Source organism: Coffea arabica, chromosome 1c, assembly GCF_036785885.1.
Source record: "Coffea arabica cultivar ET-39 chromosome 1c, Coffea Arabica ET-39 HiFi, whole genome shotgun sequence".
Taxonomy (NCBI): domain Eukaryota; kingdom Viridiplantae; phylum Streptophyta; class Magnoliopsida; order Gentianales; family Rubiaceae; genus Coffea; species Coffea arabica.
Window position 1 is genome coordinate 1,275,381 of NC_092310.1, and position 11,083 is coordinate 1,286,463.

General features: G+C 36.7%; 2 non-coding genes across 2 annotated transcripts; both read left to right on the forward strand.

Annotated features, from left to right (window-relative positions):
• The first annotated feature begins 940 nt into the window (after positions 1–940).
• Positions 941–1,047, forward strand: LOC140006816 (small nucleolar RNA R71). Its single transcript, XR_011814666.1, has one exon. It is a non-coding gene; the product is annotated as a small nucleolar RNA R71 (small nucleolar RNA).
• Positions 1,048–9,823: 8,776 nt separating this feature from the next.
• Positions 9,824–9,930, forward strand: LOC113728347 (small nucleolar RNA R71). The gene has a single exon (XR_003458070.2). It is a non-coding gene; the product is annotated as a small nucleolar RNA R71 (small nucleolar RNA).
• Positions 9,931–11,083: the final 1,153 nt, after the last annotated feature.

An 11,083-nucleotide genomic window follows, 5' to 3' on the forward strand; every position in this document is an offset into this window, starting at 1 on the left:
AAACTCCCGATCCTGTCCATCTTTCTTCAACCTGTGAGGAAAAGGTATCACATTAGAATTTAATTTGGGATGAAGTGCATCAATATCAATGATAACATGATCAGTTTGACTTTCTTGCTCCCCTTCAATTGCTTGCTTCTCGTCTTTTTCACAACCTGAATTTTCAAAATCGAATCCCTCAACCGTTTTACCGCTTCTAAGAATGATTGCATTGACATGCTCTCTCGGATTCACTTCGGTTTTACTTGGTAATTCACCAGGGTTTCTATTGTTGATCACATTGGCAATTTGACCAATTTGAACCTCCAAGTTTCTGTACATCCCAGCTAATTGGTCCAACCGCCCCTCAACTCGCTCGAATCTATCCGAAGTCACCTTAGCAAGTTTTTCCACCGCGATCCACCAACTTGGTTTAGTTTCAGCCTGTGGTTGCCTTGGTTGAAATCCCGGAGGATTGGTTGGCCTTTCTTGATTGCCTTGATCTTTCCATCCAAAGTTTGGATGATTTCTCCACCCCGGATTGTAAGTATTCGAGTAGGGATTATTTGGAGCATTTCGGTTGTAATTATTGACAAATTGTACCTGCTCAGAATCAACACACTCATTAATATCATGTTCACCTCCACAGAAAGAGCAACAAGCTACGTGTGCATTAGATGAACTTGGACCAACTCCACCTTGTCTACTTAGCAATTTCATCACATTATTCATTTGAGCACTCAGCATATTGAGAGTGTCCATTTCTATCATACTTGCGTGACGTCTTGTATTACCTCTCTCATTGGCCCATTGGTAGTTATTTGCTGCCATTTCTTCTATCAAATTATGAGATTCTTGGGGTGATTTACCCATTAAAGCTCCACCTGCAGCTGCATCGATTATAGTTTTAGTAGAAAAAACTAAACCATTATAGAAGGTTTGTATGATTAACCACTCCGGCAGTCCATGATGTGGACATTTCCGAAGCAAATCTCTAAACCTTTCCCATGCCTCATATAATGATTCACCTTCCATTTGGCTAAAACTAGTGATATCCATTCTTAGTTTAGCAGTCTTACCTGGTGGAAAATACTTGTTTAAGAATGCTCTTGATAAATCATCCCATCCGGTGAAAGTATTAGGAGCATGAGAGTGTAGCCAAAGTTTGGCCTTATCTCTCAATGAAAATGGGAACAACCGTAACCTTATAGCATCATCACTAACTCCATTCATTTTAATTGTATCACATATTTCCAAGAATGTAGCTAAGTGTGTATTAGGATCTTCTACTGCATTACCTCCAAATTGAGATTGTTGAACCATTTGAATAAGTGATGGTTTAATCTCAAAATTGTTAGCATTTACCGTAGGCCTTACTATACTTGTTTGAGATCCTTGTGTTCCCGGTAGAGCAAAATCTCGTAGAACTCGCCTATTTGCTTCATTTTCAGCCATTTCTTCTTCAAATGGTAGTTCTATCAAAATTTCCTCTATCGGTTGCCAAATCTCTTGTTTCTCTTGCTGTTGTGTGTGCCTCCTTTGTCTACGTAGTGTCATCTCAATTTCTGGATCGAAAGGTGCGACTTCTCGAGACTCCCGGTGCATACACTACAAACAGAAATAAGGGATATTATGCAACTTCAATGGTAAAAAAATACTGATTACAATATAAGATTAAATATAATCTAAAAAATAAAGCTGTCTAAATTAATAAAGATGATTAGGCTCTAATATTGTCGCTCCCCGGCAACGGCGCCAAAAACTTGACGGGTGTTTACTATAAGTGCAAGTTTAATTCCGAATTATACCCGTTTTTTCTGCAAGTATACAGGCCAAAAGCGTAGTATTGGGTATGTATCGGGTCGATCCCACGAGGAGCAATTAGAACAATTATTAGATACTAATTTACTCTATTATTTAGACTCACAATAAATTTGAGCAGAAAATTCAGAATTTAATTCAACTACAAAAATTCTTAGCTAGATAATTGCAATTCACAATAGGAGTAGAATTCACTAAATATTAAGATCTAGGGATGTAGATTCCACCTATAATACAAAAGATCTAAAACGAATGAATTTAACACTTGTTACTACTCTTGTTTAACCAAGGATTCATTTCCAACAATACCAAAATCACATTCTCATGATAATAATGGGTTAAAACAGATTAGTTTTCCCTAATCTCTTGGTAAATACTAAATCTGTTTTGTGCACACAGGAAATGTAAATTTCATCCACTTGAATGTATTTCTATTCTCATGAATATACTACTCAAGCTCTACTTATGTCATTCCATTATTTTTACCATTTCTCAATGAGTAAAAACAACTACAAACCTACTATTGGTGATCAAACAACAACAAGTAATCCAACATACACAAGTAGATAGGTTAATATATACAAGATATAACAAGTATAAATCACAATCACTTCATATCACTTGACCATAAGCTTCATCTACTCCCTAGATTAAGGAAATTAGCTACTCATGAATGATGAAAAACTCAGAACTTCATTAATGCAAATCATCATGAATTACAAATACAAAAAGAGTAAAGAAAGTCTTAGCCAAGATATGGTGAAGCCTTCCAAAAATCTCCTTTGTCTTGAACTTAGATGATTACAAGATGAAACCTCAATTGCCCCTTGCAAGTACCTAGCTAGAGAAAATATGTTTTTCTGTAAGAAGCTAAGCTACGTATGGCTCCCAGACCTCTCTCAATGTCTCAGCATAAAAACTACTCAAAGGCTCTATTTTTCCAAGTCAAATTCTATCCTTTGATTCTCAAATCTGCACTTTGTTAGCATAGTCAAAAACCAATATTTTTGACTTGAAAATAAGCCATCTTTACTGCCCTTTTGTCTTCTGAGGCATGTGCACCGAATTCTCTTGCGGATTGTAGCTGGAAAGTAGTTTGAACATAAGAGAATTGACTGAGCAAATTGCAGAATTACGGCCAGAAAACGCGCCTACACAAAACGCGGTTACAAGTCACGTTTTGTGTACTCGCGTATTCACTTTGGCCTTAATTCATCTGCGATTTTCTCTGTCATAAATGCCGAACTGGCTTTTGTACAAAACACCAAAGTTGTAACCCTTTGAATTAGCTTTCCAATTCTCTAAAAATCATCCAGATCGGAGTTGTGCAGCCTGAGATATGGTCGAAATACTATCACCTGGTCAAACCTCTGTTTCCAGTTTCGACCACAGAGTGCAGCTTCTGTATTCTGACTTTTTGTCCATGAAAATGGTAGAATTGGATTTCGATGTCTTCATACGAATTGTAGGTCTCTTTCTTAGCTTTAAAATGGTATAAAGATCACCTTTATTCCGATAAGTGTAGCTCCAGATATGATCAAAATACTGAAGAGTGTCAAAACTGATTTGTCTTGCATTTCCTCACTTGAACGTTTTTCACTTCATTCTTCTTGTTACCACTTGAATTCATCACCAACTTTCTATTTTTCATCTCATTTGACATCCTTTGGTGATTGAATCATCATTCCTGCATAAAAATGAAGTTTTTATCATTAAAATCACTAAAAATGCAATATTATCCACTTTTACCAAAAATATATAATTTTACCAAAAACCTCTTTATTTTATTTATAAAACTAGATAATCAACTCAAAATTAACTAATAAAATGCACTTAAAAATACGTAAAATAAACTCTTATCAAATACCCCCACACTTGAATCATTGCTTGTCCTCAAGCAATATAAAATTCCAACCATCAATGATCCAAAAATTTGAAAATAAACATATGTAGTATTTCAACTCCGTTTCCTTAAATCAAGGTAAATAACCCTTATGTGATCTTTTAATTAACCTCAAGTACTCATAATATCAAGCAAAGAAGAGCCAAGTATACCATAATTTTACTAATTTAACTCAATTTCTCATTTTTACCCAATTTTACAAGCAAGCAACTCATATAGTCAATAAAGATGCTAACTAATCTCATGATCAACTTCTTTATTTTTCTTAAAGAGAGATTTATTTTCTTTTTTTTTCTTTTTTCTTTTTTCTTTTTTTTTAAATATATTTTAAGAGTTAAATACTACTTAAGTTGTGAAAAATACCTTTTGACGCGAAGATCGACATTTTTAGATGAAAATCACCGGTTACTCAATATTTCACATACTCAAGTTGCTTTTCATACTCTTAATTCAAGTACCGTTTTACGCGAAAGTCGACATTTGTAGATGAAGACTCCCGGTTACTAAGTACAAGAACCATTGGAGTAGAATAACTCTTTTCTTTTTTTTTTTTATACAAAATATATATATATATATATAGAGAAATAATAAAATTCCCTCTAAAAAGCAATCATGAGAAGAGAGTAACACTTATTGACCATATTAATTCCTTAACTTGTAAAATCAAATAAAAAGAAGAAATTTCATCAAATATGCAAAATTTAGGCATAATTTTCTCTACTTTACTAGATATACTTTCCTACAAATGTCAAAATTATAATCACATAATAATCAATTCCAAGTTAACTGAGAAAAGAAGTTTCAAAACCACATATATCTATTTCAAAAAGGATAAGTGACAAAATTTTATTTGTTTATTTATAATTATATATATATATATATATATATATATATATATATAAGTATAAGGTTTTGGAAAAATTTTGACAGAGTTTCCCTTTAAAAGTGGACTAAACTCCCTGCCAGCAACCACAAGAAACACAATTTAAGCACAAGAATTATATCTAACACAACTAAAATCACAAGTACCACACATTTCTTCCCCCACATTTAGAATACACATTGTCCTCAATGTGTAGGGAAAGAAAAGAAAAGAAACAAAAGAAAGGAACAAGTGACTCCCCAAGTGATATGGCTGTGGTCCAGTGAAGCCTTGAAGCATGAGTCATCGACCGCTCAACCATCTATAGTCAACGACCTACTAGTTACTGCCACAAGTTCCAATATTCAAAATAAGGAATGTAAGTTAACATTTTTCAAACAAAAGATAAAAATAACATGCAAACAAGCAAACAAAAGAAAAGCCAGCCAAAGGGCAGCCTCAATCATCCTCTTCATTGTCATCTTCATCATTATCGACGGGAGGTGGATGTAAGCCTAGATGATGTTCAATGCGGTCCAGGCGAGTATCTAGTCGGGCTAAATGATGGTCGATGTCATCCAAGCGGCCGAAAAGCCGCTGCCAATTGGTTTGTGGCGGAGGAGGAGGTGGTGCTGCAGTAGATGGTCCAGCTTCCTCGCGACCATGTCTAGCCTTCTGTCTCCGTTCCTGAACAGGGCGTGGAATGTCCCCCGTGCCAATACCAAGCCGACGAAGAGTAGTAAGAGTCATTTCAGCTCGTGGAGGAACATTCTCCCGCCTCATGCCTTCCAAGCGAACCTCAAAACGGGGGAAGATTAAAGTCAGTAGACGAGGAAATGATAATTTGAAAGAAGTTGTCTTACGCCTCGCCGTAGACCGAATGTGGCTAATGATGATGTTAGGCAGCGAAATGTGAGCATATGGAGACGTCCGGTTATGGAACATGTAATCCAAGAAGTAGATATCGCTCTTGCGAACCTCCGTGTGCCCCGTCTTCTTAGGAATAACATTGTGAGCCACTATATAAATGATAAGACGATGACGAGGTTCGAACACATTCGCCAATATGGTCTCCTTCCTTGTAGAGCGAAAAGGTTGGTACTCGAGACCAAATCTGGCCATGGCCAATGATGGATCCCACCTCCTATTCGGGGGAACAAACTCCTTCTTCAGATCTACTGGACGTCCGTCATCCATACACCCCACAATAGCAGCCAAATCTTGACGTGACAAGACGATTCGTCTTCCACGCACCCAGGACTCAACCATTTCTCCACTGTGGCGCGTCTTACTCTCAATGTTGGCGTAAAACTCGCGCACCAAGTCGGGGTAGTAATGGTTTGGTAAGGTGAGAATCGGAGCCCATCCTAGCTGAGCAAAAGCCTCTGAGATGTTATACATCATCTCAACTGTTGGGTTGACATGCATCTCGAACACGAATTCCAAGTTAGCATGCTCCTCATGCCATTCTTGATTCCTGCGAGTATTGAACCTAGCACTGTCAAATACCGATCTACCCGCTCCACGGGAGCTGCCCTCACCAGGCTGTCGACTAACCGGTGGCGGAGAAGGTGAACTCTCCTCCTCAGACACGTCCATCTCTTCATTAACCTCTCTCTCCTCACTACTAGAGGATGAAAGTACCGCTCTTCTTCCCCTTGGCATAGTACCTAAAAGAAAATGTTACAATTAACCACATGTATTTAGACACACTGCGCAATTTGGCAATGAATATCCGAAAATGATCCAAATAATCTCTAAAGTGTCCTTGCAAGTGATAATTCGTCCAATAACTAATGTAAAAGACCGAATCAAGAAGAGCCATAATTTTTGCCAAAAATTGTTCAAAATCACCAATTGAAACAAGATATTGAATAATTATAACCCAATCAGTGAAATTAACAATAATTATGATTATAACTATTTAGAATTAACAATAATAACATGCCTTTAGCTATAATCATGTTTAAGCAAAAATTAAACCAATTAACTCACTAAATCAACCATATTACTCAATATACACAATGCACATGCCCAATCATCATCAACTAACCATCCTTAACCATAATTAATCATCACCAATGGCTCAAAAACATCCTAGTTCCTTTTTCCAATTTCGTCTAAATATAGCAATTGTGAATTTTAAAGTAATAATGACCAACAAATTGCTACATTTAAACTCATAAACATACTTAAACAATCTCAATAAGCATGAATAAATTCAAAAATAGTCAAATACATCATTAAATTTTCGACATTAAAAGATGTCAGATAGCTCAGGAAAAAAAAATATAACTTTCTAAAATCAAAAGATTTGATGAAGAAACTTACCTCAATCACGTAGAAGGATGTTTGGTGATGCTAAAATTGCAAAAAGCCCTATAAAACAAACTCCAATTGACCTCCAATTGAAGAAATTAGAGTTGAAGAACCCTAACCTTCAATCCTTCAAAAACTGAATTTAAGGTGTTTTTCTTGGATTTTAATCAGTTAAAAAGGTTGTATGAAGCTCAAAAAGTGTTGGGTTGATGATTTCTAGCAAGATTATGGAGTAAAAATGAAGATTTGTGAGGTAGTTAGAAGGAAAAAGGAAAAACGCGGCTGGAAAAATTGGAGAAGTGAAGAAATGTTCTGGAAATCGCGTTTTTGAAGCAGAAAAGTGAACCGCAAACGCGACTAAAAACGCGCCTTAAACGCGCGTTTTTAAAGCCGCGTTTTTTGCACAAATCTCGCAGAATTGAAAACGCGGTTACGTATGAAAACGCGACTTAAAGTCGCGTTTATCTGTGTCGCGTTTTCCAGTTTTGCTCAGGCGAGAAAACGCGATTTCCTCCAAAACGCGACTTTAAGTCGCGTTTTAAAGGCGCGTTTTCTGTTCTGCAGGCTCAGAATTGAAAACGCGATTCTGAGAAACGCGACTTATAGTCGCGTTTTCTTGGAAAACGCATTTTCTGCTTCGATTTTTGGCAGAATTTCAACTTTTGAAAAATTACAAAAGGTACCCCAATGACTCAAAATGCATCATAGATCATTTGTTTGCCAATTTTAATGACTGGAACAAATGTAAAACATTAAAAACATGCATTTTACCCCTTTATAATGAATCAAAAACACCTTTAACGCAAATCGAGGGGTTGAGTTGTTTGATCAAAGTTCGCCTTTTTTGTACTCAATTGGTCATCCTTGCCTTCAATTGCCACCCTACATTACAAAAACAGCAATGTAGCTAAAACATTGATTCAAACCACAAAATCACACCAAGTTAACAAATATAACCTAAATATTGGGTTGCCTCCCAATTAGCGCTTTTGTTTATAGTCGTTGGCTCGACTGAAAAAGTTGAATCACTTTAGAGCATTAGAGAGAGATTTTCTCCCCATGGGTCGAAACTCCAGAGCCAATCCACCATGTGGTGAACCATGCATTGATCTTCATAATCCAATTTCCTCAAATGCCAAGGAGGAATATTAGACTTGTCATAGAGAGGCTCAACTTCACCTTGGAGTGGATTTTGCTTGTCTTTTCTGAATTGGCTCAACTTTTCACCATTTTCTTCATGGAATGGCGAATTTATTAAGCCAACTTCCATCCTTATCTTCTCCTCCTTTGTTCCTACACCATGAAAGTTAGTACCAAGGACATTTATAATTTTAACTTCTTCGGTCCTTTCTTGGTTAACCTTTTCATCAGATGGCATATTAGAAACAAGAGCAGTAGGCTCTATACTCCCATCTTTATTATCCAAATTGAATTCCAATTCCTCACCATTAACCCGTAATATAAGCTTACCTTTTTCTACATCAATTATAGTTCGTGCAGTGGCTAAAAACGGTCGTCCTAGAATAATTGGCATTCTCACATCTTCTTCAATATCTAAGACAACAAAATCCACAGGTATTATAGATTGTCTTACCTTTATGAGCACATTTTCCAAAATACCCATGGGACGTGTGATTGACCGATCCGCCAATTGCAATGTAATATTGGTAGCTTTTAGCTCTTGAAGTCCCAATCTCCGGGCAACCGATAACGGCATAAGTGACACACTTGCACCTAAATCACATAAAGCATTAGAAAAATGCAATTGACCAATAGTGCAAGGAATAGAAAAACTTCCCGGATCTTTCAATTTAGGAGGGAGTTTATTCTTAATCAATGCACTACACTTTTCCGTTAATGCTATCATCTCATTATCTACAATTTTCCTCTTCTTTGACATGTTGTCTTTCAAGAAACGTGCATAAGAGGGAATCTGTGTTATAGCATCAATGAAAGGAATGTTAATGTGCAATTGTTTAAACATTTTGAAGAACTTTTCAAACTCCCGATCCTGTCCATCTTTCTTCAACCTGTGAGGAAAAGGTATCACATTAGAATTTAATTTGGGATGAAGTGCATCAATATCAATGATAACATGATCAGTTTGACTTTCTTGCTCCCCTTCAATTGCTTGCTTCTCGTCTTTTTCACAACCTGAATTTTCAAAATCGAATCCCTCAACCGTTTTACCGCTTCTAAGAATGATTGCATTGACATGCTCTCTCGGATTCACTTCGGTTTTACTTGGTAATTCACCAGGGTTTCTATTGTTGATCACATTGGCAATTTGACCAATTTGAACCTCCAAGTTTCTGTACATCCCAGCTAATTGGTCCAACCGCCCCTCAACTCGCTCGAATCTATCCGAAGTCACCTTAGCAAGTTTTTCCACCGCGATCCACCAACTTGGTTTAGTTTCAGCCTGTGGTTGCCTTGGTTGAAATCCCGGCGGATTGGTTGGCCTTTGTTGATTGCCTTGATCTTTCCATCCAAAGTTTGGATGATTTCTCCACCCCGGATTGTAAGTATTCGAGTAGGGATTATTTGGAGCATTTCGGTTGTAATTATTGACAAATTGTACCTGCTCAGAATCAACACACTCATTAATATCATGTTCACCTCCACAGAAAGAGCAACAAGCTACGTGTGCATTAGATGAACTTGGACCAACTCCACCTTGTCTACTTAGCAATTTCATCACATTATTCATTTGAGCACTCAGCATATTGAGAGTGTCCATTTCTATCATACTTGCGTGACGTCTTGTATTACCTCTCTCATTGGCCCATTGGTAGTTATTTGCTGCCATTTCTTCTATCAAATTATGAGATTCTTGGGGTGATTTACCCATTAAAACTCCACCTGCAGTTGCATCGATTATAGTTTTAGTAGAAAAAACTAAACCATTATAGAAGGTTTGTATGATTAACCACTCCGGCAGTCCATGATGTGGACATTTCCGAAGCAAATCTCTAAACCTTTCCCATGCCTCATATAATGATTCACCTTCCATTTGGCTAAAACTAGTGATATCCATTCTTAGTTTAGCAGTCTTACCTGGTGGAAAATACTTGTTTAAGAATGCTCTTGATAAATCATCCCATCCGGTGAAAGTATTAGGAGCATGAGAGTGTAGCCAAAGTTTGGCCTTATCTCTCAATGAAAATGGGAACAACCGTAACCTTATAGCATCATCACTAACTCCATTCATTTTAATTGTATCACATATTTCCAAGAATGTAGCTAAGTGTGTATTAGGATCTTCTACTGCATTACCTCCAAATTGAGATTGTTGAACCATTTGAATAAGTGATGGTTTAATCTCAAAATTGTTAGCATTTACCGTAGGCCTTACTATACTTGTTTGAGATCCTTGTGTTCCCGGTAGAGCAAAATCTCGTAGAACTCGCCTATTTGCTTCATTTTCAGCCATTTCTTCTTCAAATGGTAGTTCTATCAAAATTTCCTCTATCGGTTGTCAAATCTCTTGTTCCTCTTGCTGTTGTGTGTGCCTCCTTTGTCTACGTAGTGTCATCTCAATTTCTGGATCGAAAGGTGCGACTTCTCGAGACTCCCGGTGCATACACTACAAACAGAAATAAGGGATATTATGCAACTTCAATGGTAAAAAAAAACTGATTACAATATAAGATTAAATATAATCTAAAAAATAAAGCTGTCTAAATTAATAAAGATGATTAGGCTCTAATATTGCCGCTCCCCGGCAACGGCGCCAAAAACTTGACGGGTGTTTACTATAAGTGCAAGTTTAATTCCGAATTATACCCGTTTTTTCTGCAAGTATACAGGCCAAAAGCGTAGTATTGGGTATGTATCGGGTCGATCCCACGAGGAGCAATTAGAACAATTATTAGATACTAATTTACTCTATTATTTAGACTCACAATAAATTTGAGCAGAAAATTCAGAATTTAATTCAACTACAAAAATTCTTAGCTAGATAATTGCAATTCACAATAGGAGTAGAATTCACTAAATATTAAGATCTAGGGATGTAGATTCCACCTATAATACAAAAGATCTAAAACGAATGAATTTAACACTTGTTACTACTCTTGTTTAACCAAGGATTCATTTCCAACAATACCAAAATCACATTCTCATGATAATAATGGGTTAAAACAGATTAGTTTTCCCTAATCTCTTGGTAAATACTAAATCTGTTTTGTGCACACAGG